Genomic DNA, 21,841 nt, shown 5'->3' with positions numbered 1-21,841 from the left:
TTGTGGCATTAACTTTTAAAGTCTTACTTTCTGCAACATCACATCATTGGGTGTGCCACTGATTTTTGGTTGAAGGATTCCCTTGCTTTCTTCCCAAAAGGATATGGTAACATAAATTAACTGCAACCTGGATGATTATTAGCCAATTTTCTAATAATCATCCAGGTAATGATCCAGGCTGCACTTAACTTAAATGTTACTAAATTTGCAAATTTTCTAATAATCATCCAGGCTGCCGTCAGTGCTTTTCTTCTTCTTCAGGGGGTACTCAGGGGTACGCAGTACTGGCGGCTCTTTATGTTGCTGTTAAAAGGTGTGGCACTGACTGTAACAACTTCATGGTGAGGGCTGGCGCCTATTTTTCTAGAAAAAAGCACTGGCTGCAGTTATCTTATATGTTAACAAATCCTTTTGAAGAGAAGGGCTGTACTGATAAATTTTGTAACCACATTTGGGGAGTGAAGTCTGAAGAAATTGGTGGTTTCTCATATGTCTTTTAAGACTTCAAGTCACTGCACTTATAAAAAATGACGGCTGTAATCAGCTAAGTTTCACTCAGAGTAGACCCACTGAAATTAACTTAAGCATGTTCATTAAACTCAAGGCTACCCTAAGTAGGAAAAGAAGTAAAATGAGAAAGTAATGGGGTCATCATGAGATTTCTCACCAAATACATTAAAGCGCACTATAAATGTAGATAGGATTACTGGATCTCTTCTGTTCAGTGTGGGATAGTTTTAAGATTAAATTGGGGGTGGAGGAAATACAGATGTTCAGCTCTGTGTTGTTCAGCAGGTTTGGTATGCAGTATATCCACATAATTCAGGACAGAGGTGCAGTAAGGTGAATTTTTTATGAAATGTGAATTATGCATACATAGAAAAAGACTCATGAAATGCTTTAACAGTAGCAAATAATCTATGCATAACTGACATTTCCTGCATCTAAAGTAAACAACAGAGTTCTCTTAAAAAACAAACAAACCCAGAGTAGGAAATAAAAATTTTCAGAATGTTTAACAGTTCAGGGGTTAGCAAACGTTTTCAGGAGGGGGCCGGTCCACTGTCCCTCAGACCTCATGGGGGGCCGGACTATATTTTTTGGGGGGGAGGGGGAAATGAACAAATTCCTGTGCCCCACAAATAACCCAGAGATGCATTTTAAATGAAAGCACACATTCTACTCATGTAAAAACATACTGTCCACAGATCGGATTTAGAAGGCGATTGGGCCAGATCCAGGCCCCGGGCCTTAGTTTGCCTGCCCATGGTTTAACTGTTTACCCAATAAACTCTCACCAGGACATGGGTGTAGCCAGGATTTTTGTTAGAAGGGGCAGACTTTTTTGGGGGGGCAGAACATATGTGATTTGTCAGATGCTTATGTTTTCTATTGTTTTACTTGATCTAGGGGAGCAGATCATGGTTCTCCTGACTCAAACTCAGTCCTCCAATTAACTCCTGTCTGAATACTCTCCCAAACACTGTCTTCCTATCTAAGCTCAGAGACTCCTTTCTTGTAGGGGAAGAAGAGAAGAAGAAGAAGAAGAGTTTGCATTTGATATCCTGCTTTATCACTCCCCTTCAGGAGTCTCAAAGCGGCTCACATTCTCCTTTTCCTTCCTCCCCCACAACAAACACTCTGTGAGGTGAGTGGGGCTGAGAGACTTCAGAGAAGTGGGACTGGCCCAAGGTCACCCAGCAGCTGCAGGTGGAGGAGCGGAGACTCGAACCCGGTTCCCCAGATTACAAGACTACCGCTCTTAACCACTACACCACACTGGGAAAATACCAGGACCAGTTCTCTCCCTCCCTCCTGCTCTGTCTCAAACCATCTCCTGATGGATCTGAACACTGGCACAGAAACTGCTCCTTTTATTCTCTTCCCCAAGTGCTGGCTCCGCCCCCTCTGGCTGCTGTCTTGGTGGCCAATCAGAGAGCGGCTCCAGCCCTCAGGGGGAATTCTGAGGCAGTGCATCACCAGACTCTGGTGTCTGTCACACCATCTTTTAATCTAGTGAATTTTAGCTTCTCCAGCCATTTACTAACTAAGAACTGCCCTACTATGTCCACAACAGACCAGTCGTTATCAGGTCACTTGCCTTCAGTTATTCTTATTAGTAAATGCAGAGGAAGCCTTATCTAACTGGCAACATTGCATCACAGTCCGGTGGCAATCCGGAATGCTCTGCAGTGACAAACTCCCTAATGAAATATGAGGGGCCCTATCAGTGTTGGCCTTTTGCCAGCTGCTGAAGATACACCTGTTTTAGGCAAGCATTCACCTGAACTGAACTTCTGATTTACGTTTTAATTGTTTTGCAAATTGTTTTAGTTGCTAAGCTTTTTAATTTTTGGTTTCATTGCTTGTTTTAATTAAGGATGCTTTACGGCTCCAAGAGATTTGCTATTGTGAATTTTAATTATATATTGATTTTATAGCTGTAAACTACTTAGAAGGCTTTTTGGTATATAGGCAGTATATTATTTAATTAGCTTTTTAGTTATACTAACTAATTAGATCAGAGAATGTGGCAAAGTTTAAAACAGCTGCTTTTCTATCAGCTTGTAACTTTATGTAAAGATGCACTTCCTTTACACTGAGGTACAGGAGGCACATATAGGACAGCTCTGGATGACAGGAGAAGGCGATGTGTTGCTCAGGCAACTGTGTGATGCTTCCTTTCCTTCCACATAGATCATGGAAGGAGGCTAATGAGAGCTCCTTGGATGGCAAAAGGCAAACACTGCGCTCCAGAATGGCGATCCTTAGTGAAATGAACAAAGGACACAAGGACATTATTATTAAAACACTAGAGTGCCAAAACAACTCAATTTTCTGTAAGTTTTCTACAATATAATTTGTCTTGGGTCATATGTACTTGCATGCCTTGGTTGGCATAGCAATGTCAACATGACTTTTTGGAGCTTCAAAATTGATTTGTTTATTCATGAGACGTTTGTTTTCTTCTGAACAGTCGGACTCATGAATTTCTTTTTAAAAGTCGCATTTATATTCTGCATGCCCTTTCAACGTACCTGCTGTTTTCAAACTTTGAAATCCCTGCAACAGTTGATTGCTCAGGAGGCAATGCACTGTTATGCAAAATGCATTCCCATTTTAAAAAATTATATTCTATACAGCAAGGGCAGGTGTAATAGATGGAAGTGGTGTACAATGGGCACATGGGCTTGCAATGGTCTCTTGTGGAGAATGCCCCCTGGCTATGAGCTCCTTTCGCATTAAAAACTCCCATTTTATTGTCAGGTGCCTTATTTGATGCTTTCATCTGTGCTGCTTTAATTTTTTACCAAATGCTTTAAGCATCTACTATGCTCAGTCCTTAAAAAAAAATTGTATAAAAATAAAAAGTAGGCATTGGTTAATTTTGGTTGGTGAAGGTTAATTTTGGTTGGTGCCTCTCCAATGCTGCTGCTGCAAGGGAATTCCGATAAAGTTGTCCAGGGGCTCACCATGCTCTTGTCCGAACCCCTGGCACGGGGCTAGGGCCACGCAAGAGCCCCTGGGAGCATTTGGGGAGAGGGGAGAGTCTGGCGCCCAGCTCTATTTACCCTTACTGACTTCCGCAGGTTTGCGGTTGTCAGTTCTGTTCCTACCTCTATGTGGGAACAGATAGTTGCTAACCAATGCCTAAGCAACTACTCACATACTGTAATTCAATAAAGTTGTGGCCAAAATTATGCCAAAAACAAAAAATGTTGTGTGAACTGTGTCTTTATTTGGGGGTGTCCTGGGGGCCTCGAGACGCAACTAGTCGTGGTAGATAAGTCAGGTCTGAAAACTTCACTGGATCAGTGGAAAATCCTATGAGTGCTAAGTGGGGCCAGTCCACTCATGAGGCAAGATAAGGTGACGCTTCGGGCGGCAGGATCCACATAGGCAGCAGATCTGGCCTCCAAGGAATGCATCACTTGCAGCTGTGGCACTGTGCTCCATGGAGACTGGATCTGCTGCCTCTTGGCAAATAGGAGGTACTCTTGGTCTCCTCACACCCTTGTTCCTGATAAAGATCTTCACTCATCCCTTCTTTTCTCTGGTGGTGGGGAGGGTTGCCATTTTGTCGCTCAGGTGCCAAAATGTCTTGGGCCAGCCCTAGTACAGAGTAAAGCCATGTGGACAGATAAAAGCCAGACAAATTTTTATAACTGCAATATCCCATATGCTAACTATAACCTTTTGAGGACAGCAGGGTGTAAGAGGACAGAGTGGTCTGTTATTTGCATGCTCTGCAGCATCTCTAATCCCATTTTTTTAAAAAGCTGAATTGGATGAGGTCATTGCATCTCAGGATAACTAAATTTAGATGACATTGTGGCTTGCTCTCACACAGCCTTAGCACTTTACAAATCCAATGTTTAAAATCTGACAGGGAATCCAGCAACATATAGAACTATTTTACATGCTATACTTCAGTTTGGTATACTGTGCAAGCTGTACAATATATGTGTTGGCTTCCCCATTCGCATCGGTGTGGGAAGACTTCAGTTGATATAAGGTGAACTTCAAAGAGGCAATTTTTGTCAGATTTGCGGCAGAGAGAAACAGTGATACTGTCCTTGCCACCATAGTTCTGAAGCTGCTCAGGTTTCTCTGCAGCTGCTATTTAAATAACAAAATACATGCATTAACTGCATTAACGTTGGGTTTGGGCCTCTGTGAAGTGGCAACACTGCTGTATAGTGAGCTCCATGTGTGCATTTGAGTGTGAGCATGAACAAGACTCTCTTGAAGGCAAAGGGATGTGACTCACTTTTACATAACATCCTCAATACAGAGAAGCATGAAGGTCTGGCTCAGTAACATGAGCAGCGTGAGGCAACACACCAACACCAGGCACAAGGGGTTGCAGTGATTGAGAGCCAGTGTGGTGTAGTGGCTAGAGTGCAGGACGAGGGTCTGGGAGACCAGGGTTCAAATCCCCACCTAGCCTGGCATAGATTGTGAGGATAAAATGGACAAGGGAAGAAGTGTCCCTCAGCTCCTTCAAATAAAGGTGGGATATAAATGTAATAATTCACAAACAAACAAAAATAAGATCTGGGGTGCACAAGACTGAACAGTGACTGGCGTTGAAATTATAACAAAAGCTATTATTTTCATTGTGTAATACATGTTTGTAAGAGTCTGCGAAAAATAAGACTGTCCTGGAAATTTCATTTTTTGCATGTTTATGCAAAAAACAAGGGGTGATGCACAATGTGTGGTTTACACTAGGAGCAGTTATGGTTAGTTACAATGCTGGTCTAGATCCAGTTCCACAGCAAGGTCATGGTTCCCTACCCTGCACTGACACACAGCATGCTCTTGAACCTCAAAGGAGTCGTAAATGGAAAAGATAAAAGGGAACTCGTTTAAGATCTGGAGAGTAAAGGATTTTGAATCATAAAGTGAAAAGAAAGAAGCAACACTGAGAATTTAGAAGAATCCTGAAATCACCATCATTATGTTTGACAACAAATAAAATTATGTACAATCTATAAAGATGAGCTGCTGAATACACTCACAACTGAATACTGTTAAACAAATGGAAAGGAAAAGGGGAAATGGCGGTCATAAAGGGGGGGGGGGAATGCCAGTAAGCCAGGAGACAAAAAGGGAAGCGCCAGAAAGATTATCTAGTTCAGCGTATTCTACTACCAACCAGAATCCATTCAGTTCTAGTTGGAATTATGTCACTCTTCCAATGTCTCGCTATAAGTATTCTCGCCACGACAGTAGCGTATAGAAAAATTGTCCTTGCTTTTCTTGGAATATCTAAGCCTGTTATACTGAGTAGGAATGACTCTGGGTTTTTAAAAAAGGTTTATATTTAACATTTTTTAAAGTTCCAAGTAGATGAAAATATCAAAGAAAAGTAAACCTCATGCCTCTGGTGACATTGCAAAATCTTTTTCTCAGACGCCTTTTGAAACTACCCTCCTGTGTAAGCAACTCTGCTATTCGCTTAGAACTTAAGACCCCCTCCTTAGAGATCCTGATGTGGAGACATGCCTTTAATTATTGGCTGTCCCTTTGGCATAAATTGCCTAATTACCATCTTATTCAGTGCCTTTGGAGAGATGAATTTACCAGCCCATGGGCAACAAAAATCCATTCCAAACTGTTGTCTTATGGAATCTCTCCTTCCGATATACTAAATTTAGATCTAATTACAGCTAAAAAGGTCATCAAACAAAGATTGGAGGAGGTTGATTTGCAACAAAATCTTACTACAGGTGGAGGTACATGTTCCCCGATAAATCAGGGCATTACATCTATGTCCCAGATACCTCGATATCTGTCTACCTTATCGGTTGCGTCGCATAGATTCACATTTGTTAGAGCCGGATTTAATGTGTTCCCCTCCAATGTGCTGAGCAATAGAATTTCTAACGGTAAAACCTCTGTTTTATGCGCATGTGACAACAAATCAATAGAATCCCTTTATCATATCTTGTTTAATTGTCCTTTATATATTGTTCCCCGATCAAGGATTCTGAGTTCAATCATTTTGGAAACTGTTGCTAAACCACCTGAATTACATCTAGCCTATCTACTCCAGGACATTGACTCTTATAGAACATTACAGGTTGCCAGATTCCTGAATTCAGTTCTTTCATATAAAAGACTTCATGGAATGCTGCATGACTATTAAAAATCTAGTAAACTCTATGCACCATCTTTATATTCAAGGCCACAATACAGTACATCTAGAGATTGTATGTAATGTGAAGGAGATTATGCGTTGAAATATTTTAGTTGATATTTTAGAATGCGAAATGCTATTTTATTTATTGATTGGTTTTACCTTGTGGGCTTATAGCGGAATAAAGTATTATCTATCTATCTATCTATCTATCTATCTATCTATCTAAACAAGAGTATTTCAAGCTGGGAACCCTTTAAAATATATTTAAAAAATAGCTGCCATGATCTGAACACGGTTGTAGCATTTGAGTAACTTCTGTAAAGGGAAATGTGCACGAGCTTTAATATCTTTTTAGTAATTAAGAAGTTAAGTTCATGCAACAAGTTTATTAAAATGGAAGAAATATGGAAAGGATGGGAAGTCATAGGTTGATGAAGAAAATTTAATGTCAGAGAGTTTGTAGCTTTTTTGTTGGTTTTAGTGTTGTGATGTTTGACAATTTTTATTTATGGATAATAATGAATGACTGTTTATGTTGTACAGATGTGTTGATGAACAATAAAGCAGAAAATAAACAGAAAAAGGGGGGAGTGTCCAAAGTTAACTTCTTATTAATGCAGAATATTCAACTTAACTACAAGGGAATTTAAGAGACAGTGAGGTTTATGCAAACCTGTTACGACTGCGGATTGTGGTGCAGCATCCTGATCAGAAAGCTTTGCTCCCACCAGAGCTTATTAATAAAAAGTGGCTAACTGCTATCTCTGATCCTGAACCAGGGAAGTGGAATTTCAACAACATCACAGCTTAAACCAGCCAACCCCAACCTGGTGTCATTATGCTGACTTGGGCTATAGCGCCCACAAGGCCAAGACAGCACAGCCATGTTTTCTGGGGCTAATGGGATTTATAATGGAAACATCTGGGGGGCTCCCAGCTGGAAAAGGCTAGCCTTCTCGGAAGTGGTGCCCTCCCTGTGAAACACCCTCCCATCCGATGTCAAGGGATAAAGAACTACACAACTTTTTGAAGACATCTGAAGGCAGCCCTGTATAGGGAAGTTTTTAATGTTTCACATTTTATTATGTTTTATACGTGTTGGAAGTGACTCAGAGTGGCTGGGGAAACCAGATCATGGAATCATAGAGTTGGAAGAGACCACAAGGGCCATCGAGTCCAACCCCCTGCCAAGCAGGAAACACCATCAGAGCACTCCTGACATATGGTTGTCAAGCCTCTGCTTAAAGACCTCCAAAGAAGGAGACTCCACCACACTCCTTGGCAGCAAATTCCACTGTCAAACAGCTCTTACTGTCAGGAAGTTCTTCCTAATGTTTAGGTGGAATCTTCTTTCTTGTAGTTTGGATCCATTGCTCCGTGTCCGCTTCTCTGGAGCAGCAGAAAACAACCTTTCTCCCTCCTCTATGTGACATCCTTTTATATATTTGAACATGGCTATCATATCACCCCTTAACCAGATGGCCAGATGGACAGGGTAAGGATATTATTATTATTATTATTATTATTATTATTATTATTATTATCTTAAAATATCAAAGAGGCTACAGAAATGCCCATGTTTCTTCAAGTAGAATCACAATTTGTTTCCAAGGGAACAGAAATCCAGGTTGATTGTAACCAATAGTCCCACTGACTTTATATATTCTGACATCTTGCTTAGCACACGGTCAGTGACTTTTATTCAGTCATTATTGAGGCAACTGCAACAATTGTGCGTGGTTGCACAATGTGTCTTTTTCACAAGACAAGCACAGAGCCATGATTTTAAGACTCCAGGGACAAAGACTCCTCAGCTTTCTTTGGCACATCTTGCCATCAATTAACCTCACTCACTGCTAAAAGTGTGTTTCTTGCTTGCAGTTTGAATTTGGCCAGCTTTTATTTCCAAATGCTTTCCTTTGTTATCCAAAAATAGTTCTGTCCCATCTGGGTACATGTATGCACAGCTTAAAAATAACCCTAACAAAAACATATTAGAATTCATTCATACAGAAAAAGGTACCAAAAAAATGAAAGTTAAGGCATCTGGGCTTAACCTCGGTGCCATGTAAACAGTATATTTATGCATCAGTAAATGATCAGTGTTGGGGAGGTAGCATCTCAAGACTCACAAACAAAATACACTCTAGTCCTGTCCCTAATATTAAAAACTTCTGAGTAGATAATACAAGCAAAATCAACAAGATTACTGGTTACCTTCAGCCGCAATAGTGATGTTGTTTTGCTATGTTAAATCTTTAGTTCTCCCAGAAGACATGGAAATGGTGTAAACAGGCACGGTTGGGATTCTTAGATTACGGACTGCAGTTTCTTGAAGATGGACTTCTGGCAAGTGATGGGCTGCACCTCACAACGGTTGGGAGGAATGTTTTTGCCAAAAATCTCAGAAACCTCATCAGGAGGGCTTTAAACTGACTAATGTGGGGGAGGGAGACAGTGCTCCTGAAGGTAGGAGTCTATCAATTGATGAAGATGATCATCCAAATGTCATAGACCAACAGCACGCAGACCTAGTGGTGGGAGGAAAAAATCCTTAAATAAGAGACACGGGGGAATGATTAATGGACTTCAATGTCTGTACACTAATGCGCAAAGCATGGGAAATAAACAAGATGAGCTTGAGCTCTTGGTACAGCAAACTAAATATGACATAATAGGCATCACTGAAACCTGGTGGGATAAGTCCCACAATTGGAATGTAATAATGGAGGGATACAATCTATTTCAGAGAAACAGACCAGACAAGAAAGGAGGAGGAGTGGCGTTATATGTCAGGGATGTGTATACCTGTGAAGAGATCCAAGATTTAGAACCTCAAAGCCAAAGTGAGAGCATTTGGGTCAAAATTAAGGGAGAGAAGAATAACAGTGACCTCATTGTGGGAGTTTACTATAGATCCCCAAGCCAAACGGATGACATAAATGATGCCTTCCTGGAACAGATGGCCAAGCATGCAAAAGGAAGGGAGATAGTAGTAATGGGGGACTTCAATTACCCAGATATTTGTTGGATGTCAAACTCAGCCAAGAGCATAAGGTCAAACAGATTCCTCACTGGCCTTGCAGACAACTTCATTGTCCAGAAAGTGGGAGAAGCAACAAGAGGAACAGCCATTTTAGATCTGGTCCTAACCAATGTTGATGACCTGGTTAGTGGGTAGAAGTGGAAGGATCATTAGGCGCGAGTGATCATGCTCTTCTGAAGTTTACTATACAGCAGAAAGGAGCAGCCAAGCATACTAGGACTCAATTTCTTGACTTTAAGAAAGCCGACTTCATAAAACTTAGGGAGGTGCTGGGTGAGATCCCATGGACAGTAATACTAAAAGGAAAGGGAGTTCATGATGGCTGGGAGTTTGTTAAGAGGGAGATAGTAAAAGCACAACTTCAGGCAATATCAATGAGATGGAAACATGGAAGGTGCTTAAAGAAGCCAGGGTGGCTATCTAAAGAACTTTTAACTGAGTTAAGATTAAAAAAGGATGTGTACAAAAAATGGGAAAGGGGGGAAACCACCAAAGAGGAATTCAAACAAATAACCAGCATGTATAGACACAAAGTCAGAAAAGCTAAAGCACAGAATGAACTCAGGCTTGCTAGAGAGGTTAAAAGCAACAAAAAAGGTTTTTATGGGTATGTTCATAGCAAAAGGAAGAACAAAGAAACAGTGGGGTCACGCAGAGGAGAAGATGGTGAAATGCAAACAGGGGACACAGAAAGGGCTGAACTACTCAATGCCTTCTTTGCCTCAGTCTTCTGCAATAAAGAAAACAATGGCCGACCTGAAGAATTTGGAGCAAATGATTCAGCAGAGGAAACACAGCCCAGAATAACTAAGGAGATAGCACAAGAATACTTGGCTAGTCTAGATGTATTCAAGTCTCCAGGGCCAGATGAACTGCATCCAAGAGTATTAAAAGAACTGGCAGATGTGAATCTCAGAACCACTGGCAGTCATCTTTGAGAATTCCTGGAGAACAGGCGAAGTCCCGGCAGACTGGAGGAGGGCAAATGTTGTCCCTATTTTCAAAAAGGGGAAAAGAGAGGACCCAAATAATTACCGCCCAGTCAGTCTGACATCAATACCAAGGAAGATTCTGGAGCAGATCATTAAGCAAACAGTCTGTGAGCACCTAGAAAGGAATGCTGTGATCACCAATAGTCAGCATGGATTTCTGAAAAATAAGTCATTTCAGACTAACCTGATCTCATTTTTTGACAGAAGTACAAGCCTGGTAGATGAAAGGAACGCAGTGGATGTAGCCTACCTTGATTTCAGCAAGGCATTTGACAAGGTGCCCCATGATATTCTTGTAAAGAAGCTGGTAAAATGCGGTCTTGACTATGCTACCACTCAGTGGATTTGTAACTGGCTGACTGACCAAACCCAAAGGGTGCTCATCAATGGTTCGTCTTCATCCTGGAGAAGAGTGACTAGTGGGGTGCCACAGGGTTCTGTCTTGGGCCCGGTCTTATTCCACATCTTTATCAACGACTTGGATGATGGACTCAAGGGCATCCTGATCAAATTTGCAGATGACACCAAACTGGGAGGGGTGGCTAACACCCCAGAGGACAGGATCACACTTCAAAACGACCTTGACAGATTAGAGAACTGGGCCAAAACAAACAAGATGAATTTTAACAGGGAGAAATGTAAAGTATTGCACTTGGGCAAAAAAAATGAGAGGCACAAATACAAGATGGGTGACACCTGGCTTGAGAGCAGTACATGTGAAAAGGATCTAGGAGTCTTAGTTGACCACAAACTTGACATGAGCCAACAGTGTGACGCGGCAGCTAAAAAAGCCAATGCAATTCTGGGCTGCATCAATAGGAGTATAGCATCTAGATCAAGGGAAGTAATAGTGCCACTGTATTCTGCTCTGGTCAGACCTCACCTGGAGTACTGTGTCCAGTTCTGGGCACCACAGTTCAAGAAGGACACTGACAAACTGGAACGTGTCCAGAGGAGGGCAACCAAAATGGTCAAAGGCCTGGAAACGATGCCTTATGAGGAACGGCTAAGGGAGCTGGGCATGTTTAGCCTGGAGAAGAGGAGGTTAAGGGGTGATATGATAGCCATGTTCAAATATATAAAAGGATGTCACATAGAGGAGGGAGAAAGGTTGTTTTCTGCTGCTCCAGAGAAGCGGACATGGAGCAATGGATCCAAACTACAAGAAAGAAGATTCCACCTAAACATTAGGAAGAACTTCCTGACAGTAAGAGCTGTTCAACAGTGGAATTTGCTGCCAAGGAGTGTGGTGGAGTCTCCTTCTTTGGAGGTCTTTAAGCAGAGGCTTGACAACCATATGTCAGGAGTGCTCTGATGGTGTTTCGTGCTTGGCAGGGGGTTGGACTCGATGGCCCTTGTGGTCTCTTCCAACTCTATGATTCTATGATTCTATGAAATGATAGTTCATCTACTCACTGCTACATGAATGGTTATAAATTACAGATGTGGGGAGGACGGAACAATAACCCTCCATTTATTGATGAATGGCTTAGGAGGAGCTGGGAAATGGAGGGAGGAACATGGCAAAGCTGACAAGAGAGGAAGATAGAAACAAAATGCATTTATAGAAAAACTGAGTGATTTCACATGATGCAGCCCTACCCATTGCTCAGAGGAATTTGTTTGTTTTTTCTTTCCTTTTTATACATGTTTTTGATTACCAAGAAGGCACATTCAAAATGAGGTTTTCAAAGGAGGAATTTGTCTTGTTGGTCACTATTTAAAGATATGGAAGATAACTGATTTGCTTATTCCAGTGCTTAATAATAATGATGATGATGATGATGATGATGATGATGATGACTGGTTTTTACAAATCAGACAAAATGAGCACAAGAAGTTAAGAATGAAGCACAAGCCTCATTATATAGCTGCATACACCATTAAACATTTTCCCCCATCACTTGAAACAGAAATATTGAGGTACATTGTTTAGCTGTTGCTAGTTTTAAAATGTTTCTTCATTTAATTTAATTTAAATTGTTGTGTACTAGATGGCTTAAGCACAGTTTTATGGAAAGGTGATGGGCACCTGTCATGAATGCTTTAGCTGAGATTCCTGCATTGCAGGGGGCTGGACCAGATGACCCTCAGGGTACCTTCCAACTCCACAATTCTGTAACAATTTAAAATAAATATTTGTATGTAGATTTATTTCAGAAGCAGAGGAACAGGAGCAGAACCAGCAACAGTTAGCAATGCCATCCCTCCTTTGCTGTGCCTCAGCTTAAGAATATCTAACGGAGAATAACTCAGACGGAAAGCTTTGTGTTGCCAAGTTCCTGCCTGCCCGAGGATAATCTTCGTGACATTACAGCGAATGAGCATAATGTGTGTGCTGTGCACATGCCTGACTCAGGGAGAAGAGGGAGCCTCGGCGCAGGAAGCCCAGCTTCACCATTCCCGACAAGCTAGCATCCGTATTTCAGACACCATTATCAGACTACTTAAGGCTGACAGCCATCGTCACACCAATCCTGCTGCTGTAATTTCCTCACTCACTTACTTGTTGAAGGATCTGCACAATTCCTCGCTCCAGCTAAAAAGTGCTTTTTGTGGTTCTAACACACCAAAGATTCCCTGAGCAGAAGGACATCCAGAATTTTTAGCGATGTTGTGCAACCAATTCCTCCATCTTTGCCAGTGGTCCTGCAACTTGTTTACAAAGTCAGCCGAGGACAGCAGATCCTGGGGGTAGATGGCAGATTTCGGGACAGATGATGGGAAAGAGGCTACTGTTGACATTAGGGAGCAGAACAACAAGGGTCTGACTTTCTCCTTTGGTCTTCCGGCAAGTACAGCAGCTCCACCTCCCAACCTTCTGCCGTAGACCTTCCCCTCGTCTGCGACACATGCGCTTGCTGCCTTGATACCAAATGGCTGCAGCTTCAGGGGCAAATAGCAACCCAGGGAATTGATATCCAGTGAGGAAATGGCATGAGGGGAAAGGTTTAATCCGACTTCCCACTCCATGCCACAGTCCTAAATCTGATTTGAACTCTCATCTGTGGCTACTATTAGCTAGGGTTGCCATATTTCCAAAAGTGAAAATCCGGACACAAATGTTGTTGGGCTATGTTGTTCTGCACTAGCTCTGTAACCTTGTTATTGGTTCGTTTTGTGGGTTTCTTATCATTCATATATACAGGGAGAGAAATTTGTCGTGTTTTTGCAATCCACTCTGGGGCCATTTGATGAAGTGTAGGATAGGTTTTAATGGGTGGGAGGTAAAAGGTAAAAGGACCCTTGACCATTAGGTCCAGTCATGGCTGACTCTGGGGTTGCGGCGCTCATCTCGCTTTATTGGCCAAGGGAGCCAGCATACAGCTTCCAAGTCATGTGGCCAGCATGTCTGGCAAAACAGAGCAGCGCACGAAAACGCTGTTTAGCTTCCCGCCAGAGCAGTTCCTATTTATCTACTTGCACTTTGAGGTGCTTTCGAACTGCTAGGTTGGCAGGAGCTGAGACAGAGCAACGGGAGCTCACCCCGTTGCGGGGATTCGAACCTCCAACCTTCTGATTGGCAAGTCCTGGGCTCTGTGGTTTAACCCACAGCGCCACCCGCGTCCCAATGGGTGGTAGAGGATATATTAATTGTAATTTATCCTTCCAGGTGCCCATGTACATGTGTTAAACAAGAGTTTTAAAATCCCATCCTTGACAGCAAAAATTGAAAGCATAGAAATTAGGCTCCTTTTGAGCAAGCTGGCTTTCCCCTTCTTCCCTTGCTTAACAAAGAATCAGGCAACAACTTGTAAAGTAAGTTTAAAAATGAAATTTACTTACTTGACAATCCTGCTTTGGTTCACACCAACAGTAGAAGTAAAAACTACGCAGGCTTACATCATAGTATAACCACTTTCAGGCACGTGCCTGAAGCTGCAGCAAGCGTAGGCATGTCTGCATTCAACACTGGTCAAAGGAAAAGGAAGCACTATATACTCCTCCCACTCCAGGACAGGAGGGAAAATGACATCACACAGAGTCCTCTCTACCAATTGTATTTCTATGGTCTGAGTGGGGTTTTCATTTTTAGAAACAAAGGTGCTGGTACTCACCATGAAGTTGCTACAGTAAAAGTCACGCTTGGGGGGAAATGTGCCAGTACTGTGTACCCTTGAGTACCCCTAGGAAACAGCGCTGGGTGTGAGTATATGCCTTTCAGCATGCTAACTAGCAAGAATATACATTTGTTAGGTTTGGCTGCTAATCTTCCACAAAAGAAAAAGTAAATAAAGGATAATCCTAAACATAGGAAACAGAGATCTTGCATCATGCCTAGTGTCACATCTAGTTTGACCCTAAGTGCTGTAAGAATAATTTGCCTTTGTTAAGAATTATAGGGGTTAAGACAGATGTAACAAATACCAAGTGTGGTAGAGGCATTTCTGTAACACCCTCAAAACCTCCCCAAACAATGGCAAGTTCTCTGTCCTAGAGTGAGATTTTGAGAGGATGTGTGTGGAATCTATAGGCTGTCGTCATACTTGTGGCTGAATTGGGGCAAAGGCAGCAGTCATATTTTGGTATGTCAAGGCTGGATTCAAGCCACTGAACCCTGTTGTGGCTGCTACATCTATCTTCACCCTTAGAACTGTGTGGGAATTCTCTGTCCAATATTCCTACTGCATTATATGTTCATCATCATCTCTGGTCTTGCTTGTGGCACAAAGAGTCGTCCCCCCCCCCCCCCCGCTGCTCCTTACACAGGACTCTCATAGCTGTCTGAGAGCAAGTCAGGATGTGGGATCCAAGATGAACCCCAATATGCTCTATTCACAGCTGACCTACTTTCAGGTGAAGCTGATCGTGGCTCCAAACATACATGAAAACTGACAAGTGATTTAAGCTGAACATAATTACAGGTGAGGAAGCTGGATGAACTCGCTGTTTTCAGATCAGTGCTGCAGCTCCACTTAAGCAAGGCTGCAGCTGCAGCTGCTGCGGAGAAGAAGAACTGGCAAAAAGCAAAATCATTTCCAGCAATCTGCAACAAATCACATAGGGAAGGATCACACAGAAGTCCCACTCTAGCTTTTTGCCATTTATAAATCAAACAGTGTCAAAATCCAATGTCTTCAATAAAACTGGAAGACAGATGTGGCATGGGCTTAATTATTCCAGCAAAAAGTCTCCATTTTCCTCTAAAGAGATTTCACAGCCCTTTGAATAGGAAACCTGGGACTGTACTGAAACTACTCATCCATTTTCATCAGTTACAAAAGTTTTGACCAGTTTTTGTTTTGGGAAGAGGGAAGTTGGCACATTTCCACTTTGCCCATGTGGCTTTGTTGACCCTACATCCAAGAAATAACTGTGGCATTTGTTAGCACATAATGTCACCACATTCCCAACATGGATCCTTATGGCCTGTCCAATATCAAATGACATTATCTGTGGAAATCATGACACCCATGGAGACCTCAGAAGTGACATTAACTGCTCTGCCCTGCCAAACCCAGTCTGCCCTCAGCCAGCCCTCACTTGCCTTCCCTTATAACTAGCCCAGGAAGTGGCCCTGGCCGTCACTTTCTTCCTCCTCTTGAGTGCTGCTGCTGTAGAACCTTGTGGGCTTCTCAGGTAGAGTGCAGGCCCTTCAAAAGAGGGCATGTTGTACTGGAAGTGTAAACATGGCATAAATACAGCATAACCCCATTGTTCTCATGAAGATTAAACACCATTAGGTATGGGCAATTCTGTCAGTTTTGATTAATCTTGGTTTCTCATTTTTCCATTCTTAAATTCTGTTTTTCACATCAGTTTGTGATTTTTCCCCTTAAGTCTTCATGAAAATTCATCAGCATCTTAGTGCAAATTCCTCCAAATATATACATGCATATCCACTACAGGTGACACAGGGGTGGTTTAACCCACAGGTGGCGCTGTGGGTTAAACCACAGAGCCTAGGACTTGCCGATCAGAAGGTCGGCAGTTTGAATCCCCGCGACGGGATGAGCTCCCATTGCTCGGTCCCTGCTCCTGCCAACCTAGCAGTTGGAAAGCACATCAAAGTGCAAGTAGATAAATAGGTACCGCTCCGGCGGGAAGGTAAATGGTGTTTCCGTGCGCTGCTCTGGTTCGCCAGAAGTGGCTTAGTCATGCTGGCCACATGACCCGGAAGCTCCCTCGGCCAATAAAGTGAGATGAGCGCCGCAACCCCAGAGTCGTTCACGACTGGACCTCATGGTCAGGGGTCCCTTTACCTTTTTATCCACTACACAAATCTGAAGTGGAGTCCCTAAGATGGTTGGATGGTGCCTTGTATGCCTCCTTCCAGCAACTACTGCAAACAAGCTGGTGCCAAATATATTGCTTTACTTTCCTTTGGACCACATCAGTGAGGCTGAAGGGGGTCCTGTTGTCTGGGCAGTCCAGGACCTCCATACACACTGCCCTGGCTTTTGCTCCAGAGAGGTCACATCAGTGCTGCTAACGTGGCAAAAACAATATGGAAGGCTCCAGTTATAATAATAAATTTTAATAATAATAAATTTTATTTATATCCCACCCTCCCCAGCCGAAGCTGGGCTCAGGGCGGCTAACAACAATCAAAATAGTCCAACATAAGTTACTGGTCTCTGCAGCACATCAGGTGCTTCCTGCTTGGCAGGGGGTTGGACTCGATGGCCCTGGTGGTCTCTTCCAACTCTAGGATTCTATGATTCTCAGAGGTTTGACATCACCCCCAGAGGCACAATCTATTGTTTCTTGAGACAAACGGATGCCAGCAATATACTTTCTTGTATGCAATTTTCCATAATGCATTTGTGTATGCTATTTTCATTAATACATGCATTTTGATGTATACTTCACCCTGGTCAGGTTTCCAGATCCCAGTCCTGGGTTGGACTGGGGTCTGTTTTGACAGACAGAAGGGATTGATCTGACATTTCTGCTACCATTTTCAGTGAGCCTCCACTGTTGCGTTTCCTCTCTTTTCAGTCTCAGGAAGCATTGATAGTTCCTAAAGGATGTTTGGTGGGGTATCTGTGTGATGGCATATTCTGCCCTGAATATGTCAGTGCCCAGCTGGGTCAGTCATTCCATGGAACCCCCAGAGCAGCACAGATTCCACCAAACTAACAGACAACACAATCTAAACAGGGTCGCTACTCCCTGACCTTCTTAATCGCAAGCATGGAAAATCAGTTACATGTTGTAGGTCAAGCAATTTTCATCAATCAACTCCCTCAGAAAGACATTAGGGCTCCACTTTACACAGTCAATGTGCCACAGATTCTAGCTGAAAAAGAAATTGCATTGCTGGACCAGGGGTGGAGGTGTTGTGGCCGGGCGCAAGGGCAGCTTCCTCACGCGCCTCAGCCCAGGAGAGCGGACAGCAACGCTGTTGCCCACTCTCCTCTCCCTGCCCCGGGTCAGGCTTGATCCATGGATGGAGCTGCAGCTGGTGGCGTCTGGCCATGCGAGGAAGCTGTCTTTGCAGCTCCCTCATGCGCTGGAGGCAGGCTCTGATGAGGGAGCCTGTAGTGAAGGCGACTGGTTGCACCCCCTCAAAAAAAATGCGCCTGGGACCATGGCCCCCCCAGGCCCCCTATGCTACACCACTGCATAAAATGAAACATTAATTTAAAGTTGAGCTTTTTAAAGGAAGAATACATCATAAGGACAGTCACTCCTTTGAAAAAATAATCCTGCCTCTACAAAGAAAACAGCAAGAGAGAGACTGTAAATGTTAATTATAGGGATGAGTTTACAAACAAAACTCCCACTGCCTTATGGGGGGATTATTGTTGGCAAAACTATGCTTTCAGTTAAATAATTCAGCAAATATTTACACACATTATTTTGGGGTTAAAGAAAAGGAAGAAGATCTGTTCCTGATTCACAGTCAGAAGACTGTATGGCTATTTCAGCTTTCAATCAATCTCATGGTTTTCTACACTAGTTTTGTGATCATTCATTATCTTAAAATACAGAGGAGCCTTAATGAGTGTTTTAGAAGACCTCACACAATATGATGGCAAGAAGGCTGAGACTTGGATGCTTTAATAACTGCATAGTAAAGGTTTCTTCCTTTCCCATCATGTTTTCTTTCCAGACCAGTATCCTTTCTCACTCCCTTTCCACAATTAGTGAGAGGCAGAATTAAAAAAGAGGTTCCACACAGCACTTAATCTAGTAATGCCCTTGCCCAAGATCCTTCGGTTCTGTTTACTCATTAGTCCCATCCATTCAAGGTCCCTTCAACATTCATCAAATGCTCCCGGGCTGCAGGTTCATCCTGTTTTATTGTTTCCTGTTGAGCTCGGCTGGGAATTTACTGACTATTAGCTTGTTAATTGCTCCTTGAATAGCTTCTCTTAATTTAGGGTTGCCATATTTTGAAAAGCAAAAAAGAGGACATATTTGCTAACTTCTACAATGTTCTTAACTTTCATCATAAAATCATCATCATCATCATCATCATCATCATCATCTGAGGCAACTCAGCGTTAACTCCACCTCCAGAAATTTCTTCCAATATCTCAGCTCCCTTAGATTTCAAGGCCTTAGTTCTGCAGCTTTTTCAAGCGGACATAGCATTTATAAAAACAATATCCACTATCATCCTTCAACCATATTCCTCCTAGTAATGTCATGAACATACACTTATGATTATCCCATGTATCCTTTGTGACTCTGCACTGATGCTGTGTTCCATAACTTAACTCTAAAGCTCCCACCCCGTGATCACATTCCTCTTAGCCAGTGCTCATAAATGGTTGGAAGAGGAACAGCCAAGTGGGGAAAGGGGGAGGCACTCTGCACATGCTCAGGGAAGGAGGCAGCAGGGCTCCAGGTCCTGCCAGAGCCTCATTCCCCAGCCGGGCTCTGCCAGGGTTCAAGAGCCCTCCTGTTTCAGGCTGCGGGATGCTGACCGTGCCTCGTTCCCCATGCCCAGGACACGCTTGCCCAGCTTGGGGAAGGAGAGATCAGGCTTGGTCAGGATCCTGGTGCCTGCCGCCTCCTTCCATACACAGAGAGATTTTGCCATGAGGACATTTTCCAAAAAGTGTTTCCCACCCAAACCTATAGTTAACCCTCCCTGCGACAGGACTGCATTATGCACCTTCCCATCGATCTTATAACCACTGAAAAAGGCACAGACATCTTAATGGAAGACTGCAACCTTGGATTCAAGAAACATCATGGGCAGCTGCACCTTCTAGCATGGGGTGAAAATCTTATTCTTAGGGGTAAAGTGTTAGCTGCAGCATACCAGTGGTAAGAGACAGAACAACCCACCGCCTCTCTCAAGCACACGTGCCAACCACATCCATTCACATCTGCAGCGCAACTGATCTGCTGAACTTCTGCTTGGCATGTAGCTCTTAAAGAACCCTTGAGGAGGGGGTGGGGAGGGGAGGCTGCAGTCTTATACAGGTTTCCTTGGGAATACGCTGACTCCAACGAGACCTGCTTCCCAGCAAACATAGGTGTTGGCTACATGCCACAAATCAGACTGGATGCATGGAGTAGACTGCCTCACAATCTTCCCTGAGGAGAAACAGAGCACACATGTGCTCTCACTGCCTCCGCCAGCTTCCCACCTTCTGCAAGAGCAGCTAGTTAAGTGCCACCAGAAACAGCGGTGCTGACCCCATCAACCAAGGTGAGGGCTGGGCAGCGACAGGGGGCTCTGCTTCCACTCTGTGCTCCTCTCGAGCACTTGGCCTACGCTGCCCTGGGCACACACAGCCGCTCTGCCAGGGCCAAGGAGGAAGCGAGCAGGCAGAGAGGAGAGGAGAGGAGAGGAGCAGAGCCTGCTCTCAGGCTGCTGGCTGCACTGGCCTCTGCCTTGGCCCTCACTATTGTTCTTGCACACCCTCCCTTGCTGAGGGGGCAGTGGCGGGACCACATGGGCAGCACGGCTGGGGTGCCACAAACTGAAGCACTGCCACCCTACCACCTCCACTGCCACCCTGCCACCTCCGGCAGGAGATGAGTGCCCCCCGCTGCCACCTCCTGCTTCGCCACCTGGGAGCACCACTGCTGCCCTGACCAGCTCTCAGGCCACCACCACCAAAATGGTGGACCACGTGGGCTTCACAAACAGAAAGCCCAGGATATTTAGGTGATTCCCCCCCCCTGCCCCCAAGATGGCGATTTCACCCTTGGAATCCCAGACGTGTCCAGGAAAAACTGGAATTATAGCAACTCTATCTTAATTGCCCCTCAATATCAGTTCCTGCTCTGGGGGGAAGGGCGGAGGATTTCAATTCTGTATTAATTTTCATTTCACTCTGCATAGCAAATAATGTGGTTTCATTATAGCAAAGCAACATCTTCCAGTGTGGGCTCAAAATTAGGAGGACTGAGGCTCAGTTTGTTTCCTGCCAAAGCAACATAGAGGAGTTTGGGGGCTGCAGAGCACAACCTGAGCCCTGGCACGCAGCCGGAATCCTGCTTAACACAGAGCACAACTGAAAACACACACCAGACTGGCTGGTCCTTCAGTTGCATTCAGTGGTGGCAGCAAGCAACACAAATCAGGTCTGGGAGGAAACAGCAAAAACAATAAAATGCAATGATTTGTCAGTGACACCTGGGATCTCTGAAAAAAGACAAGCCAACAAAGCACTCATTGTGATGGCATAAAATAGGTCTACCCAAATAATTTCTTTCAAAGAAGCACTCAAACCATTCAGATCCTGGCCACCTCTCTCTTTCTATTTCACCTTTTCTCTCTTAATTTTACAATCTAAATTTCAGTTGTCCCCATTTCCACTTCAGCTTAGAATTTTTTGAAATAAAAATGGGCATGAATTTTCATGTGCTTTTCGTCTAATATACACATTTTTGCAAGCAATTTCTCCTAATATTTTTGGACATTTTTATCATCATATTTTTGGATGGTTTTTGAACATTATTTTCACTAATATAAGTGTGGTATGTTTGCAAAATTTGGAAAAGAATGAATTTCAAAGGATAGTTTTGTTTCATATTGTATAGGGGCTTGGGTGGTGTGGATTATGTTGGTTCACATCAAAATGTAAATTTCTCTTTCATTCCTATTGGAGTGTTGAGGAAAAAGAAGGCAATCTTTAGGGGGAAAATCAAGTGCTCTTCTCAAGTCCCATTCATTTTTCTGGGAGTCTGAGTTGGAGAACTCCTCATCAAAGAAAGGCAGAATATAAAGTTCAGGCAAAACAA

The 21,841-nt window shown here is 43.4% G+C and overlaps 1 protein-coding gene across 3 annotated transcripts in view; it reads right to left on the bottom strand.

Moving 5' to 3' along the window:
- The window catches only part of SLC24A3 (solute carrier family 24 member 3), a 161,377-nt gene that overhangs the window by 110,656 nt on the left and 28,880 nt on the right, over positions 1–21,841 (bottom strand). The window lies entirely within an intron of this gene.

Source organism: Podarcis gaigeae (assembly GCF_964106915.1).
Source record: "Podarcis gaigeae genome assembly, chromosome: 7".
NCBI classification, from domain to species: domain Eukaryota; kingdom Metazoa; phylum Chordata; class Lepidosauria; order Squamata; family Lacertidae; genus Podarcis; species Podarcis gaigeae.
The sequence above is the reverse complement of the archived record's forward strand: the minus strand, read 5'-3'. Positions and strand labels throughout refer to the sequence as shown.